This window comes from Sturnus vulgaris, chromosome 3 (genome assembly GCF_052056855.1).
Source record: "Sturnus vulgaris isolate bStuVul1 chromosome 3, bStuVul1.hap1, whole genome shotgun sequence".
Taxonomy (NCBI): Eukaryota; Metazoa; Chordata; class Aves; order Passeriformes; family Sturnidae; genus Sturnus; species Sturnus vulgaris.
This window is the reverse complement of record NC_142245.1, coordinates 2,208,725-2,226,200: the sequence shown is the minus strand read 5'-3', so window position 1 is coordinate 2,226,200 and position 17,476 is coordinate 2,208,725. Positions and strand designations below refer to the sequence as shown.

General features: G+C 42.3%; 1 protein-coding gene across 2 annotated transcripts in view; it reads left to right on the top strand.

The window, feature by feature from the left end:
* SNAP25 (synaptosome associated protein 25) overlaps positions 1-17,476 on the top strand; it is a 60,865-nt gene that overhangs the window by 13,856 nt on the left and 29,533 nt on the right. The gene's annotated exons all lie outside the window — the stretch shown is intronic.

Genomic DNA, 17,476 nt, shown 5'->3' with positions numbered 1-17,476 from the left:
AAAACGTTGGGGAAAACTTAGTATTTTAGATTAGAAATGTTATGCATTTTGTACCTATTCCAGTTCCTGAGAGAACAGTCCTTCCCTCCAGAAGTAACATAACCTATTGCCTCATGTTTTAGTAGCTGGCTGTCTAAGTGTGTGTGCAGAATGTGTGACAAGGTAGTCAGATCCCCAGGCAGTGAAAACAGAACTTTGATTTGCTGGAGGAAAGAGAAGGAATAAATTCTGTCAAAGCTTTGAAAAAGATTACAGTAATTTTTAGAAATAAATACTTACACATTTTTTTTTATTTTTCTGCAAAGTTTCCATTTACATAAGAAACAAAGAGTTTTAATCTTCTTAGCAAGTGTTTTGCTCATTATTTGCTTAGTTTATAAAATCGGTATATTGCACATTTCCAATGAAATGGGAAACTTTTTACTCTTTCTTTGCTTACTTGTGTCAGTCTCTTCTGTCTGGCATGAGCCTCCTTCAGCTCCTGCCAAAGAGTCTCTGCTGATGAATGACATTTGTGCTATTGTTTAGTCCCAAACCCCCTAACACACTTACACTGATTATAGACTTCAGAGCCAAGAAACACTGACATACAATCAGAACTGGGGAGAGAAAGGGACAAAGTTTTTTTGTTTATGCTTTGAAGATGCTAAAAAAGCCTTCTCAGCCGCCTAACTTTGGTGACAGAAATGTAATGAAAGTGGGAAATGTTTATGTCTCATTTTTGGATGAGATGAAGCAGATGAAGAGCAGTTTGGGCTTCTCATGGTCCAGCCATTTCCGGAGATGTTGCATCAGATGTCTGGGATAATATGGAAGCTGTAGCTGGCAGCCTGTGATGCAGGTTCTTGTCTCTTCTGGAAATAACATTAAACAAAATATATGGCCTTGAAACCTATATTGTTTGGAATAGCAGGTGCTGTGCCAGGGGTCAGAAAGAAGGATCTCTTTTAAATCAACAGATGGCTGGAGAAATAATATTTAACACTGGTGTCCTACTGAATTCTGTATTTTTATCACAGCATACACATGTGATGGATCCCTTGTGATATCCTCTGGACACCTTCTCAAGTTTCGGGCTCTACAGAATTGCCCACCAGTACATCTGGAAAAGCTGAATACAATTCTCCTTTCCCTGGCTTTGCCCACACTCCATGCCTCATCTGCTTGTGGGCCTTGGAGTGTCTTAAAAGGAAACAAGCTGATAGGAGCTGCTGTACCTTAGTGGCCTTTGGATGGGGCCACCAAGGGCCTAAGAATACCTGTTATCCTGGGAAGATTGCCAAGGCACCTGCTGGGAGGTGGCTCAGGGGACACATGGGAGGCTCATATTCTGTCTAACTTTTGATTTGGTCACGTTTTAGAGGCTGCCCTTACCCTGGGGGTGCATGACCACTGAGGGGCAGAGGACAGGTGTCCACTCTCGATCCTGGGTCTCTGTGAGCAGTTGTTGATGCCATGAATCTCTGGTGCTTTGCCCACAGACCTTCAGTGTGACTCCCTCTGCTCCTCAGTGGTTATGGCCTTCATGTCCAGGGAAGGAGGCAAATCCCAGTGATGGGAATGCAAGGGAAGGGGAGGATGCACCTAACAACTCATCATTTCTCTCCTTAAACGAAGATAAGCAACACAAGACAGGTTTTGGGTTTTTGAATGTGGTAACTTTTTGCGCAGGGATCTTTAAAGGCTCTAATAACAATTCCAGGAGCCAGACTGTCCTGACAGGCCATCTTCACATCTCACCATTGCTGCCTCTGCTAACCACAGGCAAAAGTTAATCAGCAGTGGAAGGAAGGAGCCTTCTCAGCAGCCCAAACGTGGCACATGCCTTACCTAGTCAGGCTTCACTGCCTCCATGACATTAATTTGCTCGTGACCTAATGCTCCCAGCACTGCGGTTCAATGTGTTTATTAATTCTAGGAACGAGCTTTCAGATGAATTTTATTGTTGCACTGAGACACAACGAGGTGAAGATATGTGGGTTCTATTCCATTTTCCATATCTATGCCATAAAACGTTGCATTTGTGCTGCCTGTATTATTTGTGAGCTTGTATTAGTACTTAGCTTAAGGCCTATTGAAATGTCCTGGAAATAAAATAGCCTCATTAAGCTTTGGGGTAGATTTTTAAATTCTTGTTCATTTTTCAAGTCAGAGGAGGTTGAAGCAGCAAGGCTTGCCAAAGAACCAGGATCCCTGTGCCATGAAAATCTTCATTAACCTGGCTCTGACACATAAAACTACTGGGAGAAATTTCCTAGTGGATGATCACTCCTGACATTCATTGACTTCTAACAGGATTCATGGGTTGGTCTATTGTTTTCCATCTCAGGGAATTTGACACATTCCTCAGAAGGAGATAGCACAGGTTATTATGGAAACAGGTGCCTGGACTGAGTGGACTCATTTGGGGATATAGAATAGGAAGTGCCACATTTCAGTAGCAGAGAAATTTCTTCTACTTAGTATTGACCAGCAGGGGAAAGCTCTGCTTTCAAAGAACGATTCTTAAATATGAATAAATATTGATTTTTCATTATGAATAAATATCTGCAATCAGACAAGTTAGTCAATATGAGCTACTTTGAAATTAGCCTTATGAGCTAAACTTTGCTACCCCTGGGTTCATAAAGAAGAGTCCATTGCTACAGTACAAGAGAGAAAGACTATGCAGGATTGTCATCCTCACCTTTGCCTGACAGGAAGAAGGACTTTTATATTTTGTTAAAGACAGTGTTCCAGGCTCTTGGGCCAAATCCTCAGAAAAGACAGATTTTAAACCCTTCCCCAATGAACTCAGCACTAGTTTAGCTCACCCAGCCCAAGGCCCAAGGCACTCTACTGCTTTTCAGCAGTGAAGAAAAAAAGGCATTCAGAGCCCTCCCTCACAAGATGGTGGTTTTTTTCCCCCTTAAATGCAGAATTAATCTAAAATTAATTTTCCATGTTTGCCAGTTTCAGCTACAGCTACAGTTATTTCCATATGCCAGGACAAAGTTTTAAATCAGGATCTGTATTTTGGGGGTCCTGAAATTCAGATAGGAGCTAAATTTGCTTCCCAGACTGCTGGCAGCTGTCTACTGGGCACTGATGACAGTTCGTTTTCATGCAGGGCCTGTCTGAAGTTTCAGACAGTGATTATCCTTAATGTCTAATGAAACCTGAGGAATTAATTAGTCTTTTTTTGTGACTCTGCTATGCTGAATTACTTAACCTGGATTCAAGGCAGCCTCATGGGGAGGAATGGGGAATGCAGGATAAAGGGACAGAAATAGAGAATCTGTCAGCTTGTTGTCATGCATCCCTTCACCTGGGTTTGAACAAATGCAGGACAGAGCACAAAGCCTCACCAAAATCTGCACTTTTCCCTCTTCCCGAGGCTGCCAAAGCAGACCCCTCTCCTCACCCAGCATCCCAGGCAGCTGTGCCCGAGTCTGGCTCAGCACTGGATCCTGCAGCAGACTGCACATGCTGCAGCAGCTGATGGCAAATCCCCGGGGCAGAGGCTTCGGTGCATCAAACAGCAGAATGGACACTGCAGCATTCCCCCCCTGCTCCGCTCCTGCTGGAATTTAACACCCAGCAAATCTCCTCCTCAGCATCTTCACTGCAACCTTGGAAGGAGCACTGGCAGCAGCGGCTCACTGCAGAGACTGCAGTGCCCTCCGGTTTGCAGGAACTGGGGACATTGCAAGGAGGTGACACTCTGGGAAAGGAGGATTTATGGGTCTGGGTATGGTGGGAGAGGGGGAAAGGCATCCCACTGCTTCTGGAGCAGGGGAACCCAGTGAGAACAGGCAGGTGCTGCAGAAAACATGAAGGCTCACAGCATCCCTCTGAGGAGGGGAGCGCTCCTTTCTCTCTGGCAGCCACCCAGGCCCGAACTGTAATAAACCCACAAAATGGATTTTTTTCTTTAAAAATAGACCATCATCCCCCACGGGTTCCTTAAATAAATCTCTTGCCCCTGTTCTCTTCAGCTCAAGGTCACCTGGAAGTGCAGGCCTTTCACTACAGCACTGGTATTTCAGCATGAGTGCAGAGAGCAGCGAGCCCCAGGGCTGTGGCCACAGATGTGTTTCCTGACTTTGCCCATTGCACGTTGTATCTGGGCTAAGCCTGGGAAGTTTTTGGACAACAGTTTGCCTGTCAGTCACAGAGCTCTGAGCTTACAAGAGCTGAAATATAGTTACAAAGCTTTCTTAAGCCATTAACTGATGTAAGTGACATAAATATTCCCCTTTTCCCTCAACAATGGGTTGGGTTTTTTTTTTTTTTGCTTGAACAAGGGGCTTTTAGTCTACCAGATGGGTCCAGGCTGTATGTCCTCAAGATCTGCTCCTTAGATGAATTTTCAAAGCTTACAGGGATAACTTCATTTAAATCTGTGGCCTTCAATCTACCCTTGGGTGAAGTGTGAAGACAGCAGCTGCACTCCAAGATCTCTTACACCACGTGGATTTTCTGCTGTATGTGCCACTGGGGCTTCAGGAAGGAAGGCATCATCTCCCTCTCTCTATTCACTTATTGAAAAATATTGTCAGCATGGTGAAAGCAGTTCAGTCTTAAATATCTGAAATGGGAAATGTTGCTTACAGAAAATGAATTCTGTTTTAGACACAGAATTGTTCCCGCATTATTCTTAGGTCAAGAATGAAGAACCACGGGTTCTTCAAGAATTTAAGTTACATAAAATACACAAGCAAACAATGATTGCTTTAGATATAAATTGGATTACATTCAAATGAAGTTCATGCTCCATCCTGCTGTCTTTACTTACAGGAGTAGTATTTATAAATATATAGTAAAACATGTCAATATTCTTGATTGGAACTTATTTTACTAACAAATGACTTCATTAGCAAGTATTGTTCTTGTCTTCTAAATGTTTCTAAAAATCCTCATACATTTGCAAGAGGGGTAGAAGTGATGGGAAAGCTTTCTAAAACTAAAACTCGCTGAAAAAATAAAGGGATTTTGGCTGATACTGAAAGACTGGAGCTCTTTTACCCAGACCTGAAAAGATGGCTCTCAGCTGGTGGGTGTCAGAGGAGAGACACATTTACTGTTCCTTGAACAGCTGCAGCAAAACCTTTGAGTGCATCATGTACTTGAGACCCCTCACCTTGAACATTGGCTGCTTGGCCACTAAAAAATGTAAAAACTCTTTGTGGAATATTTTCTAATGCCTGATCTCACAAGCTTCACAGCATTCCAACCTCTAGCTCTCCACTGGGGGCATCTCCAGAAGCCACCTACCAGTGCTGAACACATCTTTTGGGAAGAAGTCTCTCCTGTTCAGACATTTCCTCCGTGTCACAGGCTGTGCAGGGCCAGGTGCCAGCACGGGCTGTGCCCTGTGGTCCTTGTCCCACTGCAGCTCCGTGAGCTGTGGTGCCCCTTGCTCCCAGCCTGGCTGAGTCATCCCTGCCATGCTCTGGAGGCAGCACTGCTGAAGGTCACTTGTCCTCAGGACAGGCTGTGCTCTCCTACAGAGGGCTGGGAAAGCAGCTGATATCCAGAAACTCTCTGGATTTATGCTCAGGTGAATGAATGCAGATGTGCCTAAATAAATGAGAGTCTTATGAAGGTGGAGAGGTTGGAAGGCAAATCCTGTTTTTCCGATGCAAACCAAGCACTGTTTTAATGTTTAGAAGAATCAGATTGGCTGTCACTATTCATCCACTGCAAGGAATAATTTATTCCTTCATGTTGGCATGGCTTTTTATAAAGCCTCTGGTCTTAAAGACCCAAAGTCACCTCATGTGGGTCCCGGCAAAGGCAGAAAAAGGTTTAGGGATTTAAATGAAAATAGAATTGGAGTTTTCATTGCCAGGCAGTGAGGCAAAATCCCTCTGCCCTCAGCTGCATGCACACACTCCACTTGAAATCTGGAGCTGTAGGATATTGACAGCAGAACTGTGGGAATATCCAGTCACAGTTCTGGGAAAATCCTCTATTTGCTGAATTCTCTGACTTGTTTTTGACCAGACAGTGATTGCTGTTAAGTGTCAGCTATTAATTTTTTTTTGCAGAGTTTATTCTTGCTGTTTCTGTTGTTAGTATGTGAATTGCTCTTGTCCCATCTCACTGCTGTGGTTCATCATCCAGCAGCTGAGTGAGGGGGGTTGGTTTTATTTCAACACATCCTGGAGCCAAAGAAACCTCTCGGCCATGTTATGTGTGGACCTTCACATTCGATGCTCAATCTCTGCAGCTCCGAATGTGCTTTTATGTCTTAGATGGATATAAAGCAGCCTGGTTTTCTGCTCCCTATCAGGGTATTTTTTGTGCTGTTTTCTTCATTTCTGCAGCACTGAATTCACCCTCCTGCCACCAGCAGTAGTTGTACCTTCATAGCTCAGGGATCTGGGCATTGAATACTAAAGATTTCAGCAGGAGCCCCCATGTACCTCTGTGTTGCAAACATTTGCTTCCCAGGAGCCAGATTGCTGTGTCCAAGAAAGAGTTAATTGTTGCTTATTTTGTTTACATGATCAAATTTAATTTCCTGTTTTACTGTTCAGCAGGGCTCTATAGATCTCATGTGACCCCACAGGACTTACCCAGCTCCTGAATTTCCCAGACCTTTCCCCTGCAGATTTTATCACAGCCTGTTTCAACATATCCATCCCCCTTAGAACAAGAACTGCAGCAGGAAAAAGGGAGAGCTCTTTCAAAATGTTTTAAATTCTGTCCTTTCAGGGTCAGCATCTGTGGGTTGATGAGATTCAACCAATAATGATGCAAGTGTAGGACCTGGGGAAGGGACAACATTCCCATAAGGAACCGGAATACTTTCTACTCCCAACCACAGATTGAAAGGAAAAGGTTAGAAGCCAAACCAGATCATCTTGCATGCCCTTGCAGGCCTTAATTCCTTCACAAACATGTGCAAACTCAATAAAAAGAACTAGCTAAATAAAAATCCCCACGCAGAGAAAAAGATTTTGATCCTCTGTTAAAACAGTTTGAGCGGAAAGGATTTTGCAGCCTCTCTGTTAATCTGCTGATCACGTGGTTGAAAGCGATGCCCTTGAGGCACTATCAAGCCTGTTGTTGAATTGATTGGTCAATAAAAAAAGAAAGGAGAAAAAAAAAAAAAAGAGTAGAAGTTGTGCTCTTGTATTAGTACAGCTAAATCCTCGCCTGCAAGTCTGGGTAATCTTCACTGCAGGAGTGCACTAGGGTTTTTCTCATCAGCCTGTGAATGCTGAAATGGACTTCTGAAGAAAGAGGGGTTTCTAAATCAGCTTTCTTCGAATTTGTATTACTGATTCCTGGAAAATGAGTAGCAGCCAGGAATTAGTTGTAGGTGTGAATCAGAAAGCAGCAGTGGCCTTTGAAAACAAGTGAGTAAGTTTTGCATATCCTGGGCTGCCATTATGCATTCCTGTGGCTAATACAGTTTGTTACTCAGCCTAGAAATGTCAGATGCTTTCAATATTTGACTTGTCCAATTCTAGGTGCATTGTAAGCATCCTCTATATCCACCTTACACAGTTGTTCCCAATTTATTAGTTTTGGTCCAAGTATTCACCAGTAGGGAATGGTGGATATGACTCAAGGATCTTCCCATTTAATCTTCCAGTTGTGCCCAATGAGGGAAGCAGCCAGATCTTCTCCCTTCTCTGAACAGCATTTGCAGCACTGCAGGGTTTTGGAAATGGGTCTGGACTGGCCAAGGGTCCAGCTTCCCTTCAGGGAGATGAGCTGTTTAATAGCAGAAGGATTTTTTGTTATTGTGACTCTGTAAAAGAGCCTTGAAATAATAAATTTTAAACTTGTAAAAAGTTTAGTGGTTTAAAATAGGGTTCCCAGACCTTTTTGTTAATTGCCTTTAAAAAATATATTCTGCTGTGTCCTTAAATTGCACCTTCTGCATTTTATGTACTCACACGTCTATCTGTGTGTCACCTGTGTATAAACAGAGAAGGAGGGGAGTTAAAAACTAAGTAGGGTCCTTTCTTTTTATATCATGGCTGTTGCTATTTCTCTTTTTCTTGATAGGAAGTAAGCTTTTCAAAGTTCATGAACTCTTCTTCAGCTTTAAATCTTGCTTCCACAGTTTAAGTTCCTAGCAGAGACCACAACACAAAGCAGAGGAGAGAGGAGCCATGGGTAGTAAGTGGTAGAAAGTGAACCCTGAGCCAAGACCATGGAGAAGCACAAGGTATCCTTGGGGGATACTCAGAGCACCCTCAGAAAGGTCAACCTTTTTCTTTTTGTTTTGCTTGTTCATTTTTAAAGCTCCTTTGCCCTAGAGAAAAGCCACTGGCCGTACTGGGGAGGTGCAGGAGGACTCATTTTGGATAGCAGCTCCTCGAGGTGATGGGCTTTGACTCAGGCCTGCAACCTCCTGTGCCTTTGCCATTTTACTGATGGTGCTGCATCCTGATGTGACAGTGCCCTCACCAGAGATGGCTGCTGCATGCACAAGGAAAAAAGCCCAAGCTGGGAAGTTCCCTTCTTTCTTACTACCTGCTTCAGAATGCTGTATGATATAACAAACAGAAGGCTGGATAGACAGAATGTAAATTATCAGTGATAACCAAGAATCTCAAAGACAACGAGATAATTTCTTAAATATCTCTTTCTGCTGTCCCTCATAGCTGAAAAAAATCATCCTTCAGTTAAAAATCCAATTCTACAAATAACATCATCAGCCCAGTTTCATAATGCTTATGTTTTGTCAGCTGCTGATTTGACTCTGACGACTTAGTTAAAGAAGATTTCTGCTAAAAATATATCAGCCCACTGCTTGAAATGCTTTTACCACCAGGCAGAAATGAAAGGATGAGTACTATAAACATAATTAATAGCTTTGTTTACCACAAATACATGTCAAGAGGGGAAATGTTGTCTATTTACATTCCTGATGCCCTCACGATCCCAGTGTATTCTAATCGCCTATTTAAATGTTTATATTTAGCAAGAGCTGGATTAATTGAATTTTTTTACATCTACTGAAGGTCCTTAGTGGTGTTATACAGTTCAGGGGCAGGGGTAGGTGTGAGTCCTGGGCTGCAGAGAAATCTTGCAAATGCAAACCATGCAGAAAGAAGTGAAATGTCAGCTGAGTGTGCTGACAGCCCGTAACAAACAAACCATCATGGGAACACCTTATTCCTGTCTATCACTTTGAAATCAAAGCTTTGACAACATTGATGCTGATGGGGTTAACTGTGTCGCTGACAATCTTTTACATTAAATTACGGAGTAATTGTTCTTTCGCCACAAAATGCTTTTCCATATTTTTCCCTTCTATCAAAATCAACAGCCATTCCACACTAAGCTTGTAAATGTGCTGCTAAAACTCACAGCTTGTTTCATCCAGTCCTAGAAGTATCAGGACTAGTGAAGATGGGATAGCACGAATTTTAACATACAAATGAAGAACATCACATCTGATTCAACTGTGAAGTTATTCATTGTTACATTCAATTAACTTTAGAAAAGATCGCTTACAAATTAAATAAAGTTACCACAAAATTTCCTCCTGACTTGCAGACTTCCAAAAACTGTGGCAGAAATTAGCTCTGTGACAGGCCAATGTAAATGCACTCCCTTTTCTTACTGTAATACTCGTGGGTTTCCTTTCTATCATCCATTTAGCCTAAAAATACCTTTTTGTAGTTTGTGGGTTTCCTTTTCATCATCCATTTAGCCTAAAAAAATCATTTCTCCAGTTTGCAAATTTCCTTTCTGTCATCCATTTAGCCTAAAAAAAATCCTTCTTCAATTTGTGGGTTTCCTTTTCATCATGCATGTAGTCTAAAAATGTCTTTCTTCAGTTGTCAGGCTGCCTTCTTGGATGATTGTAAGAAATTTGAGGATGATCCCTACTGGTTTGCATTTGCTGCCATTGATTTGATCTGTGTGTAATACAAGAGTGTTGGAACTCTTCTGAAATTTTGCACTGACTTTGCAGAGGCACGGATGACGTAGGAAAGGTTGAGGCAATGTGGAGCGAAGACTTTTGAACAACTACTCATTTAATGCTCTTGCAGAAGCTCAGCTCCCTTTCTTTGTTGCCACTGGGGCTGCTCCTCTTGGTTTGTGAAGGCACAGAAGGAGACTCTTCACTCATGGATCATGATGGTTTGGAATGCTGAGGGGTAATGATTAACTTAAACCAGGAAATCTGGAAGAGGTTTGGATGTGTGTATGGAGTAGGGGCTGGACCAGGAGCTCTGGCACTCTCGAGAATGTGCAGAGGGAACAGTTTCTTTCTACAAACCTGGGAACAGCAAATGCAGCAGGCCCTGTGGAGCCTGGTGGGAATGTCCCAGGAAAATTAGCCATGCAGTTTTCTTATTCCTTGCTGTGTCTTGAATCCCTTGATAAATGTTTTGCAATATTTCCATTTTATATTTCTATTCCATCTCAGAGAAACAGAAGGGAGCAAAGGAGAGCCCCAGGAAAATCTGGCAGAACAGTATTTAAGACCCCAAGCACTTCTGTTTGGTGTTTCCACACTCACATCTGCCCCTTCACACACTGCTGGCCTTTCCCAGCACCATTGTCACTGGCTCGTAGCTCCACCTGCAATTCTGACCCCATTAATGGCAGTGGTGACACTTCCTCCAACTTGAAATGGGGCGTGACTTTCACCCCTAGCTTCTAAAATTGGCCATTAATCAGATTTAGTGGCTTAGGAGCAGTGTAAAGAAACCCAGGTTGGAATCAAATTGAAGAGAGGCTGACTGTTGGTTGTCGCTGCAGTGATGGCCGGTGAATATTTTGAAGACCTGAATGGATTTAGAGTTTGAATTCTACTGGAAATCATGACACAGTCAGAAATCTTATCCCCCAGCTAGGCAGCTGCCTTTAGTTTTTTCTCCAAGATTCTGGCCTCAGAATCCAAACAGCATTGTCACAAGTCAAGATGTTTTCTTTAATCCTCTCTACTAATACCTGGATTTCTTGTTCTGAGCCATCAAGACCCAGCTATGTGAATGGCAAGTGAGGTTGTGGGATATTTTGGTGCAGGTATCTCCTGGAAGGACAGGGAAGCACTAAGCCCTTTGAGCACAGCCCATACCCTCATTTAAGATACCCTGTGAAATCAGGCCACCCTTTTCTAGTGAAGACTCTTTCAAATGGAACTGGCATAACCAAGAGCTGGTAGGATGACAAACAGATCTGACTAACAGATCTCATCTTTCACATCACAAGAAATGCTGGGAAATGTTACAAGTCCTGTTTCTGTACCTCAGATAGAGAGAAGGAGACAGCAGGGAAGAAGAGAAACTTCACTTAAGCCACGGGAGAACACCAGCACAGGAACAAGCTTCTGTTACCTAGCTGGGAATCAATTTCTGCTAGAAATAAAATGTTTTCCAGGTGTTGGAGACGTGAGGATCTGGGCTCAGAACTAGTGGGAACACAAGAAGCTTAGTGATCCACAGGACATAGCTTGTTAAATTATAAATGAAGCTACATGAGACAGGGAGCTGCAATAACAGGGAATTTGATTCACAGCAATTTGTTCTGTCCAGGTCTCTGCTCTATGCTACCAATAAATGCCCACTCCCCCTAAGAAGGTTCTTCAGCCTCCTGGTTGCTCTCCCAGATGAACAGAACAAACACTTTTGCCTAGAATGTTTTTAATGTTTTTCTGTTTCTGTGGGAAAGCAAAAAAACCCAAAAACGTGTGGGTACATAGGTGTAAAAATGACTGCAAAAGAGATAACACATTGAGAGGTTTGTTTTCTTTTAGCAGTAAAATGGATAGAAAGTCAAGTTTTCATTACTCTGAGGTGACATTGTTACAAAATGGCTGGTCTGTGCTTTTATTTTTTTCGGTGAGGGAGCCTGATGAAGTGGCAGGCACATGTTGGAGGAGCCTCATGGAGCAGCCACGTTGTCTCAGGGCTGACAGTTCAGCACTGACCTGCCTTGTATTGGTGGCAGAGGTGCAATGTGACAATATGACAGCACGCTCACCAGCATTCATCCCAAAGTCCCAGGTGTCCTAAACCCCAGGCAAGGTGCTGCTCCATGCCCTGAAACACCTGCAATTTAAGTAGGACAAAACCAGGGCAAGATAGGAAGGAAGAGAAGGATTTTATCTGTGTTGTGTCGATGTGAGACAGATTCAGTTGTTAAACATGGACAAGCAGTCCCATCAGAGGGTATCCAAGACACCTGCACGGTGCTGACAGATAGAGCCAGCAGCAGCAGGAAACTGCACACCTGCAGCATCTCACACAGCCCTAGAGATCTGTCTTCAGGCAAGGCAAGCAAGCCCTGAGAGTAAAATGATTTGCCTAAGGTGATGCAGGAAGACAGGAGCAAACTAGGAATTACCCTCCTCTCCTGAATACAGATTTGCAAGATCTCAGTGCCTGTCTTGTCCCAAATCACTCCCTGACAAGCCCTCACCAGTAGACATTACTCTTTACTGAATATCAAGCAAGAATTCGCAGTGAAATTGGTTATTATCACTATACTCTGTCAGCCTGGGCTGTGGAAGTGGCCCCAAAGGCTTGAAGCAAAACGCTGTGGGACAGCAGCAGGAGAAAGATGAGGTGGCTTTGCCTTGGGTTAAGGCTGACACACCCTAAAGAAACACTGCTCCATCTTTTTGGCTTAATCTGTAGCACAAATGTTAAAAAAGGTGTTTCTTTGGAAATGAGAATTTTGCTGAAAATCTTGTGGATAAATTAGATCCATGGAATAGGATATGCTGGAGAATTGAGATGAGCAGCAGACTTTCCTCAAGACTTTATTTCAATTTAGAAATAAAATCTAAATAACAATTCCAACTAATTTTTCTTTGTTACATTTTATGCCACAGTGTAAAATGTTTAAATAGGATTTTTCACTACAAAATTATCTGAGTTCTTCTCCAAGTGCTTTCAGATCAGTTAAAATACAGAAAGAGCAAAAGCAGAGCATATTTAGTTATAGACAGTATTAATTGTGGTAAGCTCTGTGTCAAAGAAGATGGAGATGACAGAAGTCAGAAAGGTTGGAGCTTGTGAGAGCTGTTGCTGAGAACCCACAGTCTATAAAAACTATGTTCCCAACTCCCTTCAATTTCTCACCAGCTGTTGCCTGTCACACTGACTGTGGGCAGCACACACATGACTTTCCTGGCTTTCTTGGCTTCCAGCACTCCATCCTCAACATAACTTCAGGGGGAACCTGCTAGTGTCAGTAACACACACAGGTAATGGTTTCTAAGCATCCTTTTGCAGCAAGTTCACACTTCTGATGTAATTTCATTCCCTGCTGGTGTTAGCAGGTCTAGACTGAGCTTTGGGGTTAATGCCAGTGCATAAGAGTGGGATTGACTGACTCTGACTTTTTTTAGCTAAATACACCAATGCAGTCATCTTCTGGCTACAAATATCCATGGGGAGAGTAGATGTGTCCTTTAATAACAGGGAGAGTGCTTAAAAAAAGAACATTTTATTGCTGTGCTGCCTTCAGCCCAGTAAATTGCAGCATTTTCATTTTCCTGTATTTATTGCATTGAAGTGTTTATATCACTGTGAAGCAAATATTTGCTTTCAAAGGTCACTCACTGTATCTCTCCTCCTCTGGGGATAGACATAGTTCTCTCTGAGCCTTCAGTATTACTCCATATGGATTATATAATGTTCTCACTTAAGGATTCTTTACTGCATCTTGGCACTTCTGAAACAGCAGATGCAAAATTCAAAGTATAATAGGCAGTGCCCTTCCATTAGCCTGTCTCTCTTTGTATTTCTCTCTAACATTCAGTCTGTTGTGTTTCTGTATGAGCACTGGCATAAGGTACAAGACCATCTGCAGGGAATTTGATGTAAATGACCCAAGTTCCTGGAGTTACTTGCATTCTGTATGAGACACAGAGAACAGCCTGGAACATGTTGTACACAGTATTTTGTAGCAATATTTGGGCTTTTTTCTCTCTTTCAAAGAGCACCGTGGATGTTTGTGTGTGAACACAGCGGATTTCCTTTTCCGAAATGGAAAACCCAAGGTCCTCGTGAAATTTTGAGGCTGAATTTGTATAGGCAATTACTGCAAGTATAAACATAAATTGAGTGAAAGTAGGGTCTGTAACTTCTGTAGCAACCTTTTTTTAAAAAAAAAATCAAATTTTTAGATCAAAAGAGCTTAACATGTTACATCCCTACTTTGGTTTTCTGATCAGTCATCTCTGTAGGGACTGTAGATAAAATAAAATGCACTTTAAGTTAAAAGTACAGAGAACACTTTGGAGAGTTTATTCCAGTTATATTAGAGTTCCTAAGGCAATTGTAGGGTTTTGATACTTGGTTCAAATTAATTTGAATGAGAAAAGAATGCAAAATATCAAGTAGTACCAAAAATATAAATTCTGCGAGGAATTTATTACCCTAAGTTCTCAATGCTATCTTAGTCCTGTTTCTGTTCTACTTAAACAAGAGCAGGTTTCAGTGGGCCTGAGCCAGACCTTACACTTCTGAAAGTCTGTCTAGTATCATTTAGAGCAAATTCATCATGGTATAACTTTCCTTGACCATTCCTGAAATCATTAATTTTCAATGCTTTACAGCATCAGGAGTTTTAAACAAAAGCTTTTTGTAAGTGTTCCTAAGAAACACCATAGAAGGAGAACTGTTAATTTGTACTTTATAGCAATAATTCCCTTTAAAAGATAATTCTTCTCTCTACAAGATTTTTGTTGATAACAAGGTTTGTTGTTGGAAATTCATGACACTGGAATGGCATTTCAGCCTGAACAGGACTTTTCAAGGAAAATCCTATATCTTATCGGTCCTATTTCAAATAATAAATTGTAAAATCTGAAAAAAAGTTAAACTAATTCCCTGCCATCTACAAAATAGATGTAGTTTATCAGACTGTATGAAAATCAGTAACCTTTATTGATTCTTGGGCATGGTTTTCTATCAAATAAAGTTGAATCAGCACAGCTGCGGGGCACTTCTGTTTATGACTAAAACTTGATGTAAAATGACTTGACTGAAGAATGCTTTTTGCTACTTCTCATTCCATTCTAAGTGCTTTACAAATACCAAATAATCTCAAAAAACCTGTCAAGTTCGATCACTTGCTGCACAACATCTCTCTGGTTACAAGCTCTGACACTTTTTTTAGTTTGATGGAAAATAAGACGAGTCTGTCACTAAGATGCCAACTGATGGTTCTAACAAACCAAGAAGGGTAACTAAAAAAAACCCCACAAGAGCATGGAGTGACAGGACAAGGGACAACGGCTTCAAAGTGACAGGCAGTAGGTTTAGATTAAATGTTAGGATGAAACTCTTGACTGTGAGGATGGTGACTCACTGGAACAGGTCATCCAGAGAAGATGTAGATGCTACATCCCTGGAAGTGTTCAAGGTCTGGTTGGATGGAGATCTGAGCAACCTGGTCTAATGAAAGATATCCCTGTCCATGGCAGGGGTTTGGAATGAGATGATCTTTAAGGAACCTTCCAACCCAAACAATTCTGTGCTTCTGTGAAAGTTTCTCTATATGGTTTATTTTTTTATTTTTTTTGCGATACCTATCACCACCACTGGCTCATGATCAAAAAAATTGTAAGGAAAACATCAAAAGTCAGACTGGAATCTACCTGAGAATAGAATTTTCTAATAGAAGTTTTTTTATCTGCAGAGACTAACCAACAGTCAATAAGTAAATTACTGTTGTCAGTAGAAGCCCTCATGTCACCTCCACTCACTTACAGGTCTGTAATTATTCAGCTCACACTGGCTATGCTTAGAAAATAAACCAAATTCCCTGTTAGCATCCCACCCTCTCACTGATGCATCACCTCCCACTTTACAGCTAGTGAGATGATACCAACAGACACAGCACACAACCACTTTCCTGCCCCTCAGCATTTATATGTATTTACCAGTTAGATCAGTCCCAAAGCCCTAAACAAATGGTCCTCATTTTTGCTAAAGCTTGGTGCTACTATTCTGCCAGCACAAGTGTAGTGAGGGGTCCAGGCAGAGGAGAATATTTTAACTAGATGCTCGAAAACTAGGTCCACAGATTTAATCTTGATGTTCTGGTACAGAGGCTATGCCAGAAATATTTCAGCTCTGGGTTATGCCTCAATCTGGGAAAAAAAACACAATTTGTGGAGCAGTGACCAGTGCTAGAACCAGCCTGTGTCAAGTGGGACAGTAGAGCATGGTTCTTTACTGAAACAACTTCTTTTTATCCCACTTGAGTATGCTCCATTTGGTGGCCAGGAGCAGTTTTTTCCTGGAGCTGGGTGCCACGAAGGGCACCACCAGCACAGCAGCAGGGTGGGAAGGTTGGGGTGGCCTTGAGAGTATCCCCACACTTTCACACGCCCTTCTGGAAGAGACCACTTCCCGGTTTATCTCTGCCTCCTAAATATCCGAGTGCACCACTTTTTTTGTAAAGCTCATTTCCTGCTGTTTGTGAGCATCCTTGAAGTGTCTGATACCAGCCTGAATATTAGCCATGAAATTAAGCTCTGCCTTGGCATCAGCCGTGGCTGCAGATGAGTTGCCTAAGCTTGGTCCTTCACACTGCTGTGACCACACAGCTGGCAGGACCAGGTGTCCTCCTTCTCCAGCAGACATTTGGGCTCCTACGCATGGTGTGACCCATCACAAAATGTCAGCCTCCCTCTGACAAGGATGTGGTGATATGCTCAGTGATGAAACCAGAATGCCGTAGCCCTGCCAGTAGCTGCAGGGCTGACTCCTCGAGATGGATTTCTTCCTGCTGTAGCTTCAAAGAGGAAAAGCAGCCATGAGTGAGGGCACAGCTAATGTGAAGGCATGAAGGTCACATATTCCCTCTTAGATAAGAAAAACAGCAAATCTGTTGCTGAAGCTGCAGAGGAAACACAAGGAGCTGTCTGCTTTCCTTGCACCTTTCTAAGCAAACAGGGTGTGATCTAGAAAATATTGTTGCCACCCAGCTGCATCTGCTCAGCCCATACTCCTGATGTCCTGATGGAGAGCACCATCAAAGAGAAGAATGGTTTAATTTCCAGTATATAGTAACTTCCATTTAAACACTGTTGTTATTGCTAAAATTTTAGAGCCGAGCTCTGCCCTGACTTATCTTGTTTCATAAAGGCTGCACGTATCACAAAGACAGGACAGAAAACAGCCCCCGGGATCCTGCCTTCTTTGGAGCAGCTTTGCTGAAAGAGGCTGCTTTTGTCCTCTTTCTGTAATTGAGCATGATGGCATCTGCTTTATGGCTGTTTACTTGCAGTCCCCCACAACTTCCCCACCTCATCTGCACCTGCAATTAGGTTTTCCTGCAATGAACAAATCTAACATTCACTGAGCAGTAATTTGCAATGTGCCATGCTTGAATCAAGCAAAGAAATAAGCCAGTGTTGTTGTTATAAAGACCTGACAGATGGTAGGAGGGCCCGCCTTTCTTAATCAAGTCATGCTCAGTAATCAGAGATAGCTTGAAATTGTAACAAAAAAGAAACCCTACCAAAATGAGGATTAATGGGCTGCATCCTGAC